At 48.7% G+C, this 19,669-nt stretch overlaps 1 protein-coding gene across 4 annotated transcripts in view; it reads left to right on the top strand.

Annotated features, from left to right (window-relative positions):
- The first annotated feature begins 212 nt into the window (after positions 1-212).
- Positions 213-19,669, top strand: part of EGFL7 (EGF like domain multiple 7) — a 36,214-nt gene continuing 16,757 nt past the window's right edge. The window contains exons 1-2 of one of the 4 annotated variants that reach the window (XM_084820790.1): positions 213-308; positions 16,168-16,238. The gene's annotated coding sequence lies outside the window, so the exon portion shown is untranslated. Of the gene's footprint in view, positions 309-4,551; positions 4,618-11,329; positions 11,590-16,167; positions 16,239-19,669 lie in introns of those variants that run through there. The other 3 variants (XM_084820791.1, XM_084820788.1, XM_084820787.1) reach the window with 3 other exon arrangements.

Below are 19,669 nucleotides of genomic sequence, written 5' to 3'. Positions count from 1 at the left end.
GCGGAACGTATCACACCGATTCTGGCCCGCTTGCACTGGCTGCCTGTATGATTCCGAGCGCGATTCAAGGTGATGGTTTGACCTGCAAAGCCTTACACAGTTTGAGACCACAATACCTGACGGAGCGCCTCCTGGCATGAACCTACCCGTACGCTACGATCATCATCTACGGCCCTCCTCTGGATGCCTCCTCCAAGGCAGGATTGGAAAGTGGCAACGAGGGAGAGGGCCTTGTGGAAGGATTGTGGATGATCTCCCCGGCAAGGCCCACTTGGCGACAACATGATTGTTCTCTTTTCAGTGCCAGGGTAAGACCTTTCTCTGTCCCCAGGCATTTGGCAGCATATGATAGGTTTTTAATCAGGTCCTGGGATACCATTTGGAAATGTGTGTGCATGTGTGTCTACTTTGTTTGTTTGTAGCTAAACTGTTTTTACATTATGCATAATTCTGTATTGTTAAGGTTTGTAATCTTTGTAAACCGCTCAGAGAGCTTTGGCTATTGGGCAGTACAGAAATGTAATAAATGTAATGAAATGAAATGAAATACGGGCTTCTAGGAAGGAGACGGACGAGGCGAGGCTTGGGCGTCCCCGTGCTCCTAAACGTCTCCCCCGCATAACCAGAGAGGCAGGAGCAACCTTTTCAGAAGCAGTTTGCTACTCCGTCCATCCATGGAAATGGCATTGCCCCTAGCACTTGGTGGGAACCCAGCGTTTCTTTGCCTCGCTCCTTGGCTCCATTGCCTGATTAAGTTCAGTCAACATGATTCCCAGTCAACAGATGGGCAACCAAGGCTCAGAAACAGCAACTGGCCTAAAGCTTGTCCAACCAAGGAGAAGAGAGGATCTTGGGCAAGAGTCACTTGTCACACAAGGGGGAGAGAAGTGGTGTCTGCCAGAATTCTCCCTTCTATATAAGGATTTCAGGCTTAGCAGCCCTATTGTCCTCTGCTGTGAATCTGGTCGCCCTACCCACCAAGTCTCCGTAGGTAGCTACACAACGTGAAGGTCAATTGTCTTAAATATATGAGGACACCCGCACCCTTCCAGTCTTGGATCACACAGAACAAGCAAAACGTACAACAAGGAATCCACAGACATTTTACTTAAGTGTCGTCAGATTCAATGGGATTGACTGCCCAGCACAGTCTACCCCAGCCTGGTTCCCACCAGGTGCGTTGGACTGCAAGTCCCATCTTCCACTGCCAGAATGGCTGATGGTAAGCTGGCTGAGGGTGATGGAAGTTGTAGTCCAGCACTTATGGAGGGGGACAGGTTGGGGAAGCTGACCGGGAGGGTTTAGGACTGCAGTGCAGTCTAAAACACCGGAGAGGCCTAGTTAGTGTTGTAGTTGTGATTCTTGTGTTGCAGTTTTGATCTCTGTGTTGTTGTTTTGATCCTTGTGTTGTGTTTTTGAACCTTGTGCTGTAGTTTTGATTTTTGTGTTACAGTTTCGATCTTTGTGCTGTAGGTTTGATCCTTGTATTGTAGTTCCGATCCTCATGCTGTAGTTTACATCCTTGTGTTGTAGTTTAAATCGTTGTGATGTGCTTTTGATCCTTGTGTTGCGTATTTGAACCTTGTGCTGTAGTTTTGATCCATGTGTTGTGGTTTTGATCCTTGCGCTGTAGCTTTGATCCTTGTGTTGTATTTTTCTGATTTTACGAAGAGGTGGCATTGTTTTATAGGAAGCGGCCATGGATTGTTGCATTCGCTTTTGGAAAAAAATAGTTTTACCCTTCAAAAAGTGTTATGTAGCTGTTTTTCTCTACTAAACGTTGGAGGGAGGGCAGAGTCATCTCCACAGGGCTCAGGTGCGCAGTGAATCTTGGCTGCAATGCCTGCAGCTCATCCAAGACGGCAGCTCCGGTTGCGGAGCGCCCCACTCCAGGAAAAGGCCTTTTAAGGCTATATTTGTGTAGTCCTCATCAACCTTATCCAGGCTCTGAAATGCAAAGGTCATTCTCCCCTTCGCTCCAACAAAGTTATTTTTCTTTCCTGACGCAGTTCCCATTTCCTCTCCGATGAGATTTTTATTGTTCTTCCAAGCAAACTCCCAATCTCCCCCTTGCACTCACTTCCTGTTTCCTGTTGGAGAGAGGAAACCGAGATTTCTGGCAGTGTGAACTGTCAATACTTTTGTGGAGGGTGCAAGGGAGTGGGGGGGCAGGGGAGAGTGAAAATAGCATGAAGCTGCTCGTTGCAAATATCTCTCCCTTTTGCACTAAACCCACACATGCAAAAGTCTCGGATGAATATGAAATGTCCAAATCGTTGCGATTTTTCAGCATAATGCGCCTTGCAGGGGCCTGGACTCAACCTCACACGCCAGCCTGTGCAAAGAGACCTGCAAAGCAGGAAGTTTCCACTCCCCTAAATAATCATTTGTTAAAAATACTAACTGTGCATTCTTGAGAAGAATAGATTCCCCCCACCCCTCCCCAACTGTGGTCAAGCGAGATAAGTGATTAAAACAAAATGAGTCATGGGGGTGGGCATTTGTGATACCCTTGAAACCTGAGAGAGAGAGAGAGAGAGAGAGAGAGAACAGTTGTTATTTGTTACAATTCTTTCTTAACGTTCAACTTCTGCATTTGCTGTATTTTAAGGTTGAGTTTGCAAGCTGTTATGAGAAGTCAGCAGAAAGGTTGCAAACACACACACAAAGGCAGCCATCAGAAAAATCCCAAAATCTATATAGTGTAATTCCTTTATTAGGCCAACTCAATGATCATAGAAAATGTGCATGCTTTCCCCCCGCCCACCCCTTTTCTTTCTCCCCTCAGTCCTGTTTTTTGTAATGTTTTGCTGATGAAGAGATCTGGAGATCTCAAAGCTCGCACATTTTTTGTGGGGATCTTTGTGTTGGCCTAATATAAGTGTCACACTGCAGGGATTTTGGAGTAGCGGGAAGAATGGAAGCCTTTCTCTGTACCAACTTGGGGGGAGTCGTAAAAGCAAGATGTGCCTCCCATCCAGATATACAGATGGGCTACTAACCCCCCCCTTCACCCATTATTGAAGCTCTACAATTCAGCCTCTCCCGACCCATTCCCAGCCAGCAGGTCTAATGGGGATTTTTAAAATTTAGAGTATTTCCCCCCCCTGCTCTTCAGACAAAAAAAAAAAAAAAAGTTCCCAGAGTGGGTTACAAAGATTCATAATGAGACAGTCCCTGCTGTCAAGCTTACAATATACAAGACATGACACAAAAGGGAAAGGGACTGGGAGGGAGGAGGAAAGAAGAAGACGACGAAGAAAACCCCCGGCACCATTTCTTAGTTTTAATATTCTTACAGGTGTTCTTTCTGGCAGGGAAGGTGACACAAGCTCCCTCCAGCTGGTCCTTCTCTGGACAATGTGTCCAGATTGGTCTCCCCCTCACCTGGGGGGTAGCGGGTGCCGCCTCTCAGTGGCCTTCGGTTCTCCGGCCGACGGATGAAGCCAGAGTCTGCAGCCCCAGGGAACTATCAGTTGGAGTTGTGTGTTTCTCCTGGCAGGGGATTATGGGTGTAGTAGTCTAACACATCTGGAGGGGACCAGGTTTGGGGCAAGGCTGCTTCTAGTGCTGCATACTCCCTTAACTCAGATTCCCCAGAACAATACAATTTTGTTCACTCGAGGAAGGAAGGAATGCTGGCTGAGGGTGATGGGAACTGTAGTCCAACACATCTGGGCCAATGGTGTGTGTGTGTGTGTGTATATATATATATTTCAATCAATCAATTTATTGATTCAGTCAATAGTCCTCACAGTAAGACCTATGCAACATTTCACCAAACAATTCACCAAAGCCTTTGAGGGCAAACTGAATTCCCTGAAGGCGCACACTGTTTTAACTGTTTTGTTGTTTTAGATGTTTTAGTTGCTATTACCTTGTTAAATGGTTAATGTGCTTTTAGCTGTATAAATTATGTATTGTTTTACGCTGTTTAAAATTGATTTTATCTGTATGCTGCCCTGAGCTCTTAATAATATAGGGTGGGATCCAAATGTTTTACATAAATAACATTTAAAAAATTCACATGGAAAAATAAAATACAAAGCCACCACTTAACTTACAGAAGTAAAATCCTAAAACAGATCACATATCTCTGCTAGTAATCTATCTATCTATCTATCTATCTATCTATCTATCTATCTATCTAGTATTTTAGATCATATCCTCATTGCTGTCAAGAAATATTTAGCTACCATTTCTGTAACAAACTTGTTTGAATCGGAAAGAAGAAAAAGGACATTGTGTTCAGATGATCTTCCTGGATGCAAAGAGATGAATTGGTTAATTAACTTATAAAAAATACAGAGAAGAAAGACAGGGCTTACTGTTTCAATTTTTCCTCAATAAATATTTATTTATGACAGTTTATATATTACCAGTGCCCTTCTTTGAGAAGGGGGTGATCTGTGGGCTGACCCCTCCCTTCACCCACCCCACACATATGTCCCGTTGCTGCAGCTACTCAGCGCACAAACACCAGCACCCCCTGGGCCCGGATTGGCAGCTGAGGGCCAGGCGGGATTTGGGCGGGGCGGGCTGCGTGTTGCCGATCCCTCTCAGTCGTGTAACAAGCCACACGCGCCGAACGCTGGCCTTGATGGTGCTGCAAACCAGGCAAGTGTGAGGCTCTTGTACTGAGTGAAGCCACACAGCAGGGACGTCACAAGGCCCAAATCAAGTTCCCATCTCCCGCAATGATTCCCCAGAGCTCTGAGTATCCATTCATGCCTATGGGTTTTTTTCCCCAGCTTAATTGCTATGTAGAAGGTGATTTTCGAGGGGAATTGCAGCTGGGAAGGGAGGGGTTAACCCTCCCCTCCCCACACATGGCAACCTCCCAACCCCCACCTCCCCTGGCACTTAAGCTGAGAAAAAATGCCTCCATTGATGCCAACGGGAGGTTCTTTTTTCCTACCCTTAATTGCCGGTCTGGGGGGATTTCCTGGGGCATTGCAGTTGGGGAGGGGAGGGTTATTTCCCCCTAAAATCCCTCGCCCATGTACTAATTGTGCCTATGGGCCTGGGCCCCTAACCTTTTAAGTGCTCAGCTGGTCCCTGAACCACAGGTCTTAAACCTACTGAAAATCCAGCAGGCTTCCATCATTTGATAACCCCCAAAAGAACTGGTTTGTGGAATCAAGCCAATGTTTAATGTAGTCTAGCATTAGGGCTTTTGACATGACGGGCCACTCCTGTATTTCACCCCATCATGAATTCAGTGGTACACTCCCCCTGAAGGTGGAGGTTCCACATTTAGGTGCCGTAGCTAGTACCTGCCGCTACACCTCTCCTCCACGGATTTGTGTTGCCCTTTTAAAAAGCAATGCAAGCCAGTGCCCATCATCGCATTTTGCAGCGGTGAATTCCGTAAGTCAGCAATGCGCTATGTGCACCCACCCATGCACCTGGTTTGGAAGCTGCAGCTGGTGCAGAACACAGCTCAGTGGAGCACCAAGCGACACATACATTGCAGCTGTGTTAGAAGAACTGCGCTGGCTGGCGGTTAGCTGCTGAGCCCGTCAAGGTTTTATTGTTGACCTACAGAGCCCTAATGGGACCAGGATACAGGGCTGGTGCCAAGAGTCGGCATGGCGGGGCACGTGCCGAGGGCCCACACCCCAGCAGGGGCCCCCTGGCAAGGGCCCCTTGGAGTTGCTCCTCCTCTCCACCACTGCAACCTGCTTGTTCTCCTGCATCTCTGGCCCTGACAACGTTGGCAGTGAGGAGGAGGAGCAGGAGACGCCACGGCCTCCTTGCTCCTTGGCTCTCGGCCTGCCAAGCAAGCGAGTGGGAGTGAGGATGGGAAAGAGGATGAGGAGCAATTGCGGCTGGTGACCAGGGTGATGGGAAGGTGGACTCACTGACCACCCGTTGAGGGGGTCTTGCCCAAAGGCACTGCCAGGATACTTACCCAGTCAGCCCCTAAGAGCTTCTGAGGAAACCTTACTGGTCGTGCCGCAGCCAACAGAATGTCTCCAGGTAGCAGTACTTAAGCAGGCCTTTTCAGCGGTGGCACCACTCTTTGGCGCAGTCTCCCACATATGGTTCGGCCAGGAGGCAGACCTGGTGGCAAGTTTTAAATGCCTCTTAGAAACACTCCTATTCACACAGGGTTTCCTTGACCGACCATCCTGTTTTATAGCTATGGTGTTGTAATGTTTTTCATTATTTCTTATTTGTATTTTGTTTTTTTGTTTTTTTGAGAGACCGCAGTGGCTTAGTGATTAAGACGCTGAACTGCAGACCGGAAAGTCGGCAGGTCAGCAGTTCGAGACCCGAGTGCTGCGTGACGGAGTGAGCTCCCGTCTTCAGTCACAGCTCCTGTCAACCTAGCAGTTCGAAAGCAAGAAATTGCAAGTAGATGAATAGGTACCGCTTTGGCGGGACAGGCAACGGCGTTCCGTGCATCTCGGTGTTCAGTCATGCCGGCCACATGACCACGGAAGTGTCTTCGGACAGCGCTGGCTCTTCGGCTTAGAAACGGGGATGAGCACCGCACCCTAGAGTCGGACACGACTGGTTGGGGACACCTTTACCTTTACCTTTTTATTTTGTTTTTATCTTATTAGGTCGTATTTTAATGTGAATCACTTAGGGATTTTAATATATTAAAGGTGCAATTCTCCATGCTGGCTGGGGAATGCTGGGAGTTGTAGGACTTTTTCTGTCTAAACATTCATAGGATTGCACCTTAAGAGTTATAAAAGTAGATAGATACATGAAAAAGTATTTCATTGGGTATCTCCTGAGTTTGTGTGGGAGGGAGGGAGAAGGACGTTTATCTAAGCAATTCTTTATTTCTGGTGGCTCTGAAATTGTGTAATCACTACGGAAGTGGTTTGTCAAGATGCAGTTTACCCATGTTTTCCGTGTGTGCATGTGTATGCGTGTGTAAAATGGTTGTTTTTCTCACCAGCACAAGCAAAGTCATAGATAAAACTGGCCCAATAGTCAATGACCACATTCTGATGGTCCAGTTCAAAGGCTTCTCTAGTCCAGATTTCTGTTCCCACAACTGGCCAACCAGCTGCCCACGGGAAACCCACAAGCAGGACATGAGTGCAGCATCACCCTCCCACCCATGTTCCCCAGCAACTGCTGCACATAGGCACACCTCCTCTCACACTGGAGGTAGCACAGTGCCATCAGGGCTGGTGGCCATTGATAGCCTCTTCCTCCTCCATGAATTTGTACAATCCCCTTTTAAGGCCATCCAAATTGGTGGCCAGCACTTGTGATAGCAAATTCCATGGTCTGACCATATGTGGGGAAAAGGGCTGCCTTTGATCTGCCCTGAATCTCCCACCAATCAGCTTCATTCAACAACCCTGCGTTCTAGTATCACCCCTACCCACATCATGCATAATTTTATCTACCTCTGTCACGTCAGACTAGGGATGTGAGACTTTGGGAAAGCCGTTCCTTTTGAGCCTGAGGGATTTCCACAGCATATCCAGTCCAGTAAGTGGGGGCCGACTGAATCAGTCCCCTGCCCCAAATCCAGGGAAATTTTGCACATTTCCTGCCCTAGTTCTGCCATTTGCACAAATTGCAATTTGTGCATTAAATGTTTTTTGTGTGTGGGTGTAAATACTGTCATAATTTGTTTTTAAATTGCTGATCTTGTGCAACTGCACACCATCGCAAGTCTGCCTGTGTCTGGTCTGTTGCCCCCACAGGCAGGTTCCCCGCTTGTCAATATCCTTGTCATTTTCATCCTCTCCAACTTCTGTGTTTAGCCCAGCAGAGCCATTTTCCTGAGCTGTCACTGGGTTATTTGCCCACGCTTGACACTGACAGCTGTCAAATTACCCACTGATGGCTAGGGAAAAGGGGACCAGATCATCCCCTTAGCAACCTGACCCTCAGGGTTTGAAGTATTGAATGGACACTTGGGGGTGCCCCACTGGCCTGAGTCACCAGCAAGTCCTTTTATGACACATCTAGGGTTTACTCCCTTTTGGCATCTCCCATGTTACTGCCTTTTTTTTTTTAACTGAGTGAGATAAAAAATACTTTGAGTAAATAATAAATAATACCCCCCCACACACACACACATATACACTTTATTTCAAAACGAAACAGAACCAGAGGTTGTAACCTTTCCTCATAGGGGAGTTGCTCCAGCCCCTGGATCACTGGAGTTGCCCTTTTCTGCACTTTCTCCAGCTCTACGCTTCATAGAATAGAATAGTATAGTAGTAGGGTTGGAAGGGGCCTACAAGGCCATTGAGTCCAACCCCCAAATACAAATAGTGTAGAGAGTCCAACTTCTCTACACTATCCTTTTTGAGGTGCGGTGACCAGAGCTGCACACACAGTATTCCAAGTGTGGTTGCACCATTGTGACCCTGGCCGTTTTATTTTACATTCCTTTTACATTTCCGATTTCAATGGAATGGGCCTTTTTCACAGCACGTGCACAATGGGTCAAGGTTTTCATTGAGTTGTCCACCAGAACCCCAAACCCCTTTGCTGGTTGGTCATTGCCAGCTCAGACCCCATCAGCATATATGTGAACCACTTTACACTGCTCTACATTGAAATGTATGTATGTATGTATGTATGTATGTATTTCATTTCATTTCTATACCGCCCAATAGCCGAAGCTCTCTGGGCGGTTCACAAAAATTATTTGCCATTTTGTTGACCATTTCCCCAGCTGGGAGAGATCCTTTTGGAGCTCTCGCAATCCCTAAATAATTGGGTGTCATCAGAAAACCTGGCCACCTCATTACTCCTAACTCCAAATCATTTCTGAACAAGTTAAAAAGCACTGGCCCCGATACAGATCCACTGTTTAATCCCTCCATTGCAAGAACTGACCATTTATTCATATTTTCTGCTTCCTTTTTTAAAAAACAAACAGTTACCAATCCACAAGAGGAGCACTCATGACTACTAAATTTGCTCAGAAGTCTTTGGTGAGGGACTTTGTCAAAAGTCTTTTGGAAGTCCAGGTAAACACTGCCTACCAGATCACCCCTTTCCACACGGTTGACACTGTCAAAGAACTTTAAAAGGTTATTAAGACAGGACTTACCTTTTCAGAAGCCATGCTGATTTTTCCTTAGCAGGACTTGTCCTTCTATATCCTTGATATGTTATCTTTAATAACGCTTTCCATCCATTTACAAATGTTAAGCTAAACATCCTCTAAGTTCCTGGATCCCCCCCCCCTTGATCTCTTTTTTAAAAAAAGTCATTACATTGGCCACTCTCTAGTCCTCTGGTACAGAGGCCAAGAGACATGTTACGTATTTTTGCTGGAAGATCAGCATTTTCAGATTTGAGTCCTTTAAGAACTTTAATTTAGGGTATCTAGAACTGTTTACCTTGTTCGGGTGCAACAGGAAGCTACGGTTAAGCAGAAAGTGTGGTTAATGACATTCATTTTTCTTTCTTTTTTTTACCAGCAAGATTACATATGTGGCCAACTGTTAATAATGGTAATGTTTTTTATTTTAGCTCTCTCCTGGACATATCCAGGATTCCGCTCAGGGTGGTGCAATTGTTTTAAGGCTTCTCTTCTGCCCACTGTGTTTGCCTGCACTGGGCTGCTTCCTTAGCAATTCTCCAACCCATCATCCCCTGACAGAGGAGTCACACACCTGGGTATGGACATTAAGCCTGCCCAGAATGAAGGGGGCAGCATTGGCTCCAAGAATCAGAGGGCCCTTGGGCAAGATACCCTCAATGGCCCCCCTCCCTCAGTGGGTCACCACCATGGTGACCATTTTCTCTTGCTGCTTCTCCTCCTCCTCCTTTTTCTTATCATTGCTGCCACTGGCTTGCTTGGCAGGCAGAGAGCCAGGGAGCCAGGAGGCCGCAGCATCTCCTGCTCCTCCTTCTCACCACCACCGTTATCTGGGCCAGAGCAAGTAGGAAAACAAGCAGGCCGCAATGGGGGAGAGGAGGAGCAAGTCCAGGGGGCTCTGGTCAGGGGGCCCCTGCTGGGGTGTGGGCCCTTGGCAAGTGCCCAAACATGCTGACCCTTCACCCTGGTAGAGCCTAATGGCTGCCCGTTCTGCACTGAGGCAGATTTTAGCTGTAGTGTGTGTTTGTGGGTAGAAGCCTATGCTTGTGGTCACGTCTTAGCAGAGGAGAGCAACATGAATGTTTGTGTGTCGAAAACTGGTTCACCATATAGCTCCACATTGTAAGGACGGCACCAGGAACCCAGTTTGACCTGCTGATGGCTGCTCCTCAGAACTGCCCACGTGAACATGTTATGTATGTATTGATTAACTTTTTTATATATACTGCCTTATTTGCTAAAAAGCTATTGAGGCTGTTGAGACAACCGTTTCTAAAAATGACTTAAAACAATAAAACCTTAACAGTATACAAAGCAACAGTAAAACAACAAAATGTTAAAACTACGCATTTTAAAAGGCTAAATTCAAAATGCCTTTACACCCTTTCTAATGGCAAAGAGAACGGGGGACCAGTCGTAGTTCTTGGGGGAGCACATTCCACTGTCTGGGGGCAACACAAGAGAAAGCCCTTTCCCGCATGCCCGACAAACAGGCCTCTGCCTGTAATGGCACCCTCAGATGGGACTCTCCTGCAGAACATAAGGGTTCCTATTGAGACCGGGGGTCCCTTCAATAGCCAGGGCATTGCTGTTTAGGGCTTTAAAGCCCTTAAACTGTGCCTGGAAAGCAATTGGCAACCAGTGCAGGTCTTTCAAGGCAGGTGCAGTATGGTCCCAACACCATGCCCCAGTCAGTCGCCTTGTTGCCACATTTTGCACCCACTGAAGCTTCCGGACACTCTTCAAGGGATGGCCCCATATGGAGCACATTGCAGTAGTCTAAACGTCATGTAACTAAAGCCTGAAGAACTGTTGCCAAGTCAAACCAACTCAGGAAGGGGTGCGGGTGAAGAGGCCTTATCCTGACCCAGACCCCCCTAGTCCATTTAGGCCAGTATCATCCAGTCTGACTCATACTCCTGATTGTCCAGGTCTCAGGCAGAGAGAGCGAGAGAGAGAGCAAGAGAGAGCGCTTTTCCCCTTTACCTTCTACCTGATCCTTATTACCTGGTGATGCCAAGGGGCTGGACATGAAACTCTGCACGCAGCTGAGCCCTGGGCCCTCCCTGAGATTAAACCGGGCCCCCTTTCCATGATTCCCTCGCCCCTCTTCCTTCAGGCACAGGATGGCTGCCTGGTATGAAATTCCCTGCTGAGCCCTCGCGAGCGGGCTGAGCCGTGTTTGTTCTGCGCGCACAGCTCCTTATCAGCCAGCAACACCCGCAGGACTTCCTGCCTGGATTGTCCATCCCAGTCCTGATTTATACAGGAAGGAGGGCATAAAAAGCCGCCCTTCGACTTCCAAAGGGACCTCCTGCCTCCGTGCGCATCGACAGCCACTGACCGGTGGGACCTGGAAGGGGAGAGAGAGAGAGAGAGAGAGAACGCACCCCGAGTCAGCCCCAGCTGGGGAGGGGGAGGCCTGAGACCATGAAGAACCCCAGGGCAGCAGCAGTGGCGGCAGCGGTGGCAACGGGACGCTTGGGTGGACCAGAGGCGGCCCGCACTGCAGGGCTGCTGCAGAGGGCCACGGCAAGCTGACGAGGCAGGTACTGTATGAGATGCTGTGGGTCTAGTGCCCTAAGGCTGTCATGGAGAGCCAGGCCGCAGAGATGCATTGCGAGGCAGTGGTGACTCCAGCGTTTTGAGGGCCGTTGGGCAAGGGACCCTCCAGCGCCCCTCCCCTCAGTGAGTGGACCTTCTCATCACCATTGTGACCAGCTGCTTCCCATCCTCGCACCCGCTCGCTTGCTTGGCAGGCAGAGAGCCAGGGAGCCAGGCGGCCACGGCGTCTCCTGCTCCTCTTCCTCACCACCACCGTTGTCTGGCCAGAGCGAGAGGCTGGGGAACAAGCAGGTGGCCATGGGGGAGAGGAGGAGCAAGTCCGGGGGGCTCTGGTCAGGGAGCCCCTGCTGGGGCGTGGGCCCTTGGCACGTGCCCGACCAGGCTGCCCCTCAACACCAGTGCAGGGTGGTGGTTTTGTGGTTAGTCTCCACTACTGGCCCACACTTCTTGCTTTTGCTGAAGTCACCATGCTTCAAGGAAGGCCAAGACAGACAGTGCCGCATTCAGGAAGGATCCTCAAGCAGCGCTTTTCTGCTCCCGAGGATCCCCTCGGAACCTTCTGTAAAACCGAACTTAAGGGCAGAAACTAGCCACACTCGGATTCCTGTAGGCTTTCCCCCTCATCGGTAGACTCATGGACCCAACTGTTGAAGTGGTGCTTCCAGTTCCCTAGAAATCGGTTACTGCGGGACGATCCTGCGGTAATTCTCAGTGTCCAGGGCAGGATTTCCCAACCTGGTGTTCTCCAGATGGGTTGGAGAACAGCGCACAGCGTTTTCCGGCCAGCATGTTGTCCTGGCTCCAGCCCATCTGGACAGCGCCAGTTTGGGGAACCGTGGCCCAGGGGAATCAGAGTTGAAGGGATAGTGTGGAGCGGTTCTGCAGAATGCAATAAGCTGCCTTAGAGCAGCCTTCCCGAACCTGGTTCCATCCAGACATCTTGTACAACTCCCCGGATTCCCAATCATTTTCCTCAGTGATGGGAGTTGAAGTACAAGACATCTGGAAGGCACTGGGTTGGACAAGCGTTCTTTTCAAAGGCAGCTGCAAGGAGGAACTAAGTGGTCAAAGAGTTTCCCCTGAACGTACTCCTTTGTGGATAAACTGTGTGTGTGTGTGTGTGTGTGTGTGTGTAGAAATAGTTCATTTCAGGGCTACTGTTCCTGAGAATACTAGAGGAGCCAAGTAGAGCAAGTCCAAAATATTTTTAAGGCACATTTAGTGCAGGCTCTGGCTCAGGGACAGGTTCACCCATGCATGTACCACCTAGAAGCTGCCTTAGACTGAGCCAGACCCTGGGTCCATCTGGCCCAGTTTTGTCGACACTGCCTGGCAGCAGCAGCTCTCCAGGGTTCCAGGCAGGATTCTTTCCTAGCCCTATTTGTTGATTTAATTTCCACCAAGAAAATGGCGCTCCAGGCAGCTAGAAAATGGCGCTCAAGGAAGCCTGGGAACCTTTTGCCTCCAAAGCAGGGGCTCTACCACTGAGCTACAGCCCCTCCCCAAAGGCTAGGCTGTGTGACTGAGACGTCTTAAGAGGACATGGCTGGATTGCAAAGGGTGGCTCTCAGCATAACATAGGGACATTGGAAGCTGCTTTCTACTGAGTCGGACCCTGGGTCCATCCAGCCCAGTATTGTCACCACTGACTGGCAGCTGTGGCCATCTAGGGTTCCAGGCAGGATTCCTTCCCAGCCCTACCCGGAGATGCTGCCAGGGATCAAACCTGGGACCTTCTGCCTGCAAAGCAGGGGCTCTGCCCCTGAGCAACGGCCCCTTTCGATCCCTCTTGTTCTTTGGACATGTGAACTGTCTCCATGGGGAAACCTCTCAGGCTTGAGCTGATATTGTGAACATCCTCTCTGCGACACTTGGCCTCGTGGCAGTGGCGGGACTTGAAGCAGCTGAGCCTCTCAGCCGTGGCCTTCCCCTTGCACCGTGAGCTGAATCGAAGCAGGAGGCGGCTTTCTGCGTCGCGCCTGGCTCATGAGCTTCCTACTGGCCTCTCACTGGTTGTTGATGGCCTTTGGTCTGATCCAGCTAGGATATTGGGGGCCAAAACAGACATTACTTTAAATCTGTGTCTCGCAGCTACACCTTGGCTTTTACTGTAGAGCAGGCAAAGGGTCCCCCCGCCACTCTGGGTCGGAACCCTAGTGTGGGGGGTAGGGGGTGGCTTTGAAGATCTGGACTGGGGTCTCCTGCACCTACTCTAGAGCAAAAAGCAAAAGAAGACAGGGCTGCCAGGCAAACATCTCGAGTCATGCCTTCTTTCGGCCCTGTGACGTCTGTGTGAAGGTTGGCCTTACAGATCAGGGCTCCAACTGCGCTGAAGTTTTCCATGGCAGGGCCAGCAACTGTGCCACCATGGAGATGTTTCACACGACCAGGCTCACTTCTGTGGCAAACCCTGCACAAATGTTACCTCTTGCCCTATGGAGCGGCAATATTTTTCGCCTCTTCCGTATCCAGTAGCGTCTGAAACGTTTCACCTTCGTGGGTCCTGTTGAAGCCAGGAGATGTGGGACTTGCCCCGGGATGACATCAGTGTGCTGCAAGGCTGCCCTCGAGCACATGGGTGTTCTTATCCTGGGCGAGATCCGTGCCTTGGCGCTTTGCAACCACGAGGTGCGCTCCCTCCGATGCTCTCGCTTCTGCGTCTTCTCTAAAGGGATTCTCATTTCTCAGTCGACGGTGGGTGCTGCGTGGCGTCCCGGGACAGGAGATGCACAATAAGTGGAACGGTATCTTTGTCCTGGTTGTGGGACTATGCAGGAACTTTCCCACTGAATGGGCTGGGACTTACTCCTGAGTAGACACGTATAGGATTGTACTGTGTAGACATGTCCATCCTTAACACCTGTTGAGAATGGACTGCCGTATATGTTACTGCTTTTAGGGGCTGGGGCTGGTATTGTGTTATTGTTTCCCATGGGTTGGATCCAGGATCCATCTTCTGCAAGAGCGAGGACTCTGCTCGTGGAAGGACCCTCTGCCTGATTTTGGTGGGATTTCCTGCCCCCCCACCCAGCTGACCCCATTCTGCAGGGTCTCCTGACTCTCAATGTAATATTTTCAGGGGGGCAGAGGGGTCGCCTTGGGCCAGAGGGGGCGGGAAGCCCACTCCCACCAGCACAGTTGATCCAGTATCAGTCTGGATCCGACCCTTTACTGTTGAGCTGTTTTCAGAGGCTGGAGAAAGTTAATTTTGTGGTGGTCGGATGCTAATTGCTGCAAATGGCCCTGAGAACTCAGGCCCCTATGTTTGGTAGGACAGACATGGGGTGCGGGGGGGGGGGGGGATGAATAAATAGGGAGAAAATGTATAGGCAACCACTCTTTGTTTGCAGTTCTGATCACCTCGGTTTTATGCTTCCCGGAAGGGAGTAGCCGTGGAGTGACCACCTCCTATCTCTTCTGCTTCTCCCTTGTTGTGTTGGACAGCAACAACCATCATCCCCAGCTAGTATGCTGGCTGCAAATGATGGGAGTTGTAGTTTAACACATTTGGAGGGCAGCAGGCTGGATAAAGCTGGAGAAGGACACAACAGCTGAGCAAATCCCCCACTTTTTAATTGATCCAGGATTTGTTTTATGGTCTGCCTGATTGCTCAAAGTTGTTCTTAGATATTTGTTGTCTCTGCGTGTACTGTCTGTTTGTATGTTTTGTATGTTTTTAAATTTTGCATATTGTATTTTTAACATTTTTAAACTTTGTAAATCACCCAGAGAGCTTTAGCAATGGGGCGGTATAGAAATGTAAATAATAATAATAATAATAATAATAATAGATTCATCTTATCGGACTTGGTTGTAGCATCAGTTGTGTGTTGTAGCTTTGTTTTGTGCTGGTGTTTGTTGCTTTGTTCAAAGCATGTTTGCTGCTGTTGCTGTTTTTACTGTTTTTATTACTGCCTCAGTTTTTATTCTGCGAGTTTTACTCTTGTATATCACCTTGGGAGCGCTCCTGCCCTGAAAGGCGGCCAAGAATTTTTTAAAAATAAATAATAATTCTGGAGGATGAGGCTAAAAGGATCTGTGCCTCCCAATGGACCCAGTTGGCTTTTAAAAAATGTAGGCAGGCTGATGATTAACCGTTCTGAATTTTTGCAGTCGGCTCTACTTTAATAATATGCCATCTTTGCTGGCTTACGAGGGTAGCTGGACCCGCTCCAAACAGATTGCTGAGGAACTCCTGCTGGTCCAGGTGGTTGGGCCAGAGTAGGGCCAGAAAACAAAGAAACACCCTGACCCATTCTGTACCTTCACCTTTAGCTGCCTTGAGTGCCAGTTTTGGTAGAAAAATGGGGTACAAATCAAATCAATTAATTAACAGCAGTGCAAACTGCAGAAATCGGAGGGTGACACTTAACATCTAATAATGCCTGCAGATCATGATGCTGTTAAAGGCACAGGAACAGAAGCCATTCAAAAAGTTGGCCATCTCCAGGTCGCATGAAACGACTCATTGCAGGAATGGATGGATACCTGTTTCTGAAAATCCACAAAAGAGCCTCTTCCGTGCTGCAGGTTCTAAATAATTGTGTTTTCTTTTGCTCTAGCAGTCGGACATCCATGCACCTTCGACAAGACTCTGCTCCTGTTCAGTAACAGACTGGTCAAGATGGATCAGGTGAGTTCTGCGATTATTTTAAATGCTCCAGTCACCATCTTTTTGTTTGGCTATCAGGAACTGCCGTGGGCAGATTCGAATGAGTTGCGAATGCAATTGTCCCTTTAACTTAGTGCTGTTTTTTTGACCAGTAGTTTTGCCACGCTATAGATTTAACAGCCATTGCCTCTTCCCAGGAACCCGTTTTCTCTAGGGTGGGGTGGGGGAGAGGTGGGATCTCTAAGGCAGGGGTGGGCAGAAGGTAGAACTCCTAGAAGCCCCTGCCAGCATGGCCAATGGTCAGGAATGCAGGGAGTTGATGTCCCAAACAACTGGAGAACTACTTTCTGCTCTCCCCTGCTCTGAGAGACTGTGTTCACCCTCTGCAAAGTGCAATCCCCAGAATTCCTTGGGGGAAGCCATGGTGGTAAAGGTCTTATAAAACGGATGTGTGTTTGAAGTGCAGATAACTCTGGTGTATTTAAGCAGCTTGGGAGGGCTTGTGCCCTGAAATGTTTGAAAGAAAGAAAGAAAGAAAGAAAGAAAGAAAGAAAAGATCGGGATACAAGAGAAACCACTTTCCATAGCTTCTTTGTACGTCATGTTTGTGGTAGCTATAAAATGGTCTCCAAAATTGTGCTTTATTTGCACTGTTGACCTTAAATCAGCCTTTCCCCAACTTGTGGCATTTCAGATGCTGTGGGACTGCAACTCCCATCGTCCCTTGCTGTTGGCTATGCCAGCTAGGGCTGATGAGAGTTCTGGTCCCACAACATCTGGAAGGCCGCAAGTTGTGCGCCCCTCTTGTGCAAACCGTTTTGAGGCTGCAATCCGAAACAGACTTCCTTTCCTGAGCTCCGTTGCACATGGTGGGGCTAAGAGCATGTGCAGCATTGCGCTGCATCCTCATACAAATGGCAGAACTCCTTCCATGAACCACGCTGGAGATGTGACTCAGGAGCAACCTAGCCACAAACTCAAGAGGGAATATCTGGACCAGGGCCTGCTCTGAACCACACATCTTTGAGGGAGGGAGCTCTGCCACAAACATACACGAGCCGGTAAAAGTGTTCCTGGACTGTCGCCCTGGGGAAAAAAGCAAAGGAGGAAACTTCCAGGTTTTCAGGAAAAGATTAATTTAGGCTCAATGTGTTTCAGAGTAAGTCCTTTTCCAGGGGCCCTCTTGGATAAATTCTCAACCTGGTTATAGAACCACAGTTGCAACTCCTGTCAAATTTCCTGTGCACCTGTGCTAGATTTCCTCCCTTCTTTTCCCTGAAATTGGTTGTTATTTCTGCCCCTGGACCGTACCACTTCAGATCTCGGGTGGGAAATAGCTTGACTGAATGCTCTGCCGTGTAAGCGGCAAAGGAAAGTTCCTTGTACACTGGGGAAGGGCCGTAGCTCCATGCTAGAGCCCCTGCTGGGCATGCAGAAAGTCCCAAGCTTGATCCCCGGCATTTCCAGGTCGGCCTAGGAAAGAATCTGGCCGGAAACCCCGGAGAGCTGCTGCTGCCAGTCAGTGTCGACGATACCAAGCTAGAAGGATTAAGGAGTGAATGCAACATAAAGCAGCCCTTGTGTTTCTAGCTATCGTGGAGAGAAAGGTTCTAGCCCAAGTTCTCACTGATGGGCTGTTTTTTTGTATGTGTGGATTTTTCTTCTTCTTGGGGAAACACTCAATCATGTACTGTTCAGCCTTCCCCAGCCTGGTGTCCTCCAGATGAGTTGGACTGCAGCTCCCATCGGCTGGGAGTGGTAGGCATTGCAGTCCAATTCATCTGGATGGCACCAGCTTGATTTAGGCAGCACTTTTCTGGTAGGATTGTCAACTTTTTCCTTTTTTACAGACCCTGCGCCTGTGCCTGCCGCGCCGAAAGCAATTCAGTAAAAGCTTTCCCTGTCTGCGCCCTAGTAAACATGTCATTTGCTTGATTGCTATAGGCCCAGCTGCTTTTTACAGGCGCACACAAAAGAAGGGTCCTGTGGCACCATTAAGATTGATGCATTGATGGTGGCGAACACTTTGCGGAGTGGTTTTTATTAAGTGCAAAGTCGCCAACTTTCCAACCAGCCTCTGTCGCTTCGCCTTTAACGAAGTCTAGCGGGTGAGGCTTTTTTTTTTTTTTTTGCAGTGTGGAGACCTGCTAATTGCTGCAGATTGTGCTGCGTTTAAAGGCGCAGTTACAGAGGCCAGTTGAAAAGTTGGCAACTGTAGCCCAGGACTCTTGTTGTTTTATTTGCTGCCAAATATTGATATGGCTGTCCTTGTGGAAGCCACAGAGCCTTTTGAGTAAATCTGCATAGGAATGTGCTGCATGGACAGAGAAAATGCATGTGCTGATGTGCATAAGACCAGGGTCAGTTAAAAAACACAGCTGGCCCTCCCCTCCAGCAGGCTGGAGAAGGTTCCTAGTTGGAAATAAGTCCCAAGTCCCGTTTCATGGAATAGGCCACTTCCAAGCAAATGTCCTGCTTCTGTCAGGCTAATTATTGTGTTTTTTTGAAAGTCGCTCCCTGCCCTGGGAACACAGTTATTTATTTATTTATTTATTTCATTTAATTTCATTTCTATACCACCCAATAGCCAAAGCTCTCTTATGTGGAAGGTGCAGGGTGCGGAATAAAAGACAATAAAAATGCAAAGGATTGGGTGTAAAGTGGTATGTTTACACATCCCTGGGTGCAGTTTGGTGATGCTTGGTGACTGTGCAACTGAACTGCATTTGAGAGGGAGCAATAGGAAAGGCCGGCCCCGCTGTGATGTCCCGTTCAAGCCATTTGTTGCAGCTGCTGAACCCTGGATGGGGAAGGGCAGCAACATGGGGAAGCAGCCTTTACCTGGGAGTAAGCTCCACCGAAATCGGCAGGGTTCATTTCTGTGTAGACAGGGAACAGCTATAAGTAGCGTCAGGAACCTAGGAAGCTTCCATAGACAGAGTCAGGCCCTAGGTCCATCTAGGCCAGTGTTGTCGACACTGACTGGCAGCAGCGCCTCTCCAGGGTTTCAGGCAGGAGTTCTCCCAGCCATACCTGGAAATGCCAGGGATTGAACGTGGGACCTTCCGCACGCAAAGCTCTACCAGTGAGCCAGTCCAGGAGCAGTTTGATCAGCTCTCTCATCAGCTGATTGTCGGACTGAAATTTCTAGATCTCAAGATTCCAGAAGAAATAACCTTCATGTTTCACTTTAGATTCCGTGGGATGGGTGGACACAAGGCTGTGTGCTTAAGGCTGCTAGCTTGATTCCTGCTGAAGTGGCCCCTTGGCGGGTGGTGTGCTGGCGGGGTCGTTTTCTTGTGCTGACAAAAAACAAAGGCAGCCATGTTCCTAAGACAATTTCCAAAATCCATAGTGTGTAATAAATACCTAATAAAGGGGTTACATGATACGGATTTTTGAATGTTTCTTGTGATGGATGTTTCCAGCTTTTGGAGGTACGGGGGGGTGGG

This window comes from Heloderma suspectum, chromosome 14 (assembly GCF_057233095.1).
Source record: "Heloderma suspectum isolate Gila_16-S chromosome 14, 16-S_ref, whole genome shotgun sequence".
Classification (NCBI taxonomy): Eukaryota; Metazoa; Chordata; class Lepidosauria; order Squamata; family Helodermatidae; genus Heloderma; species Heloderma suspectum.
This window is presented reverse-complemented; position numbering and strand designations above follow the sequence as displayed.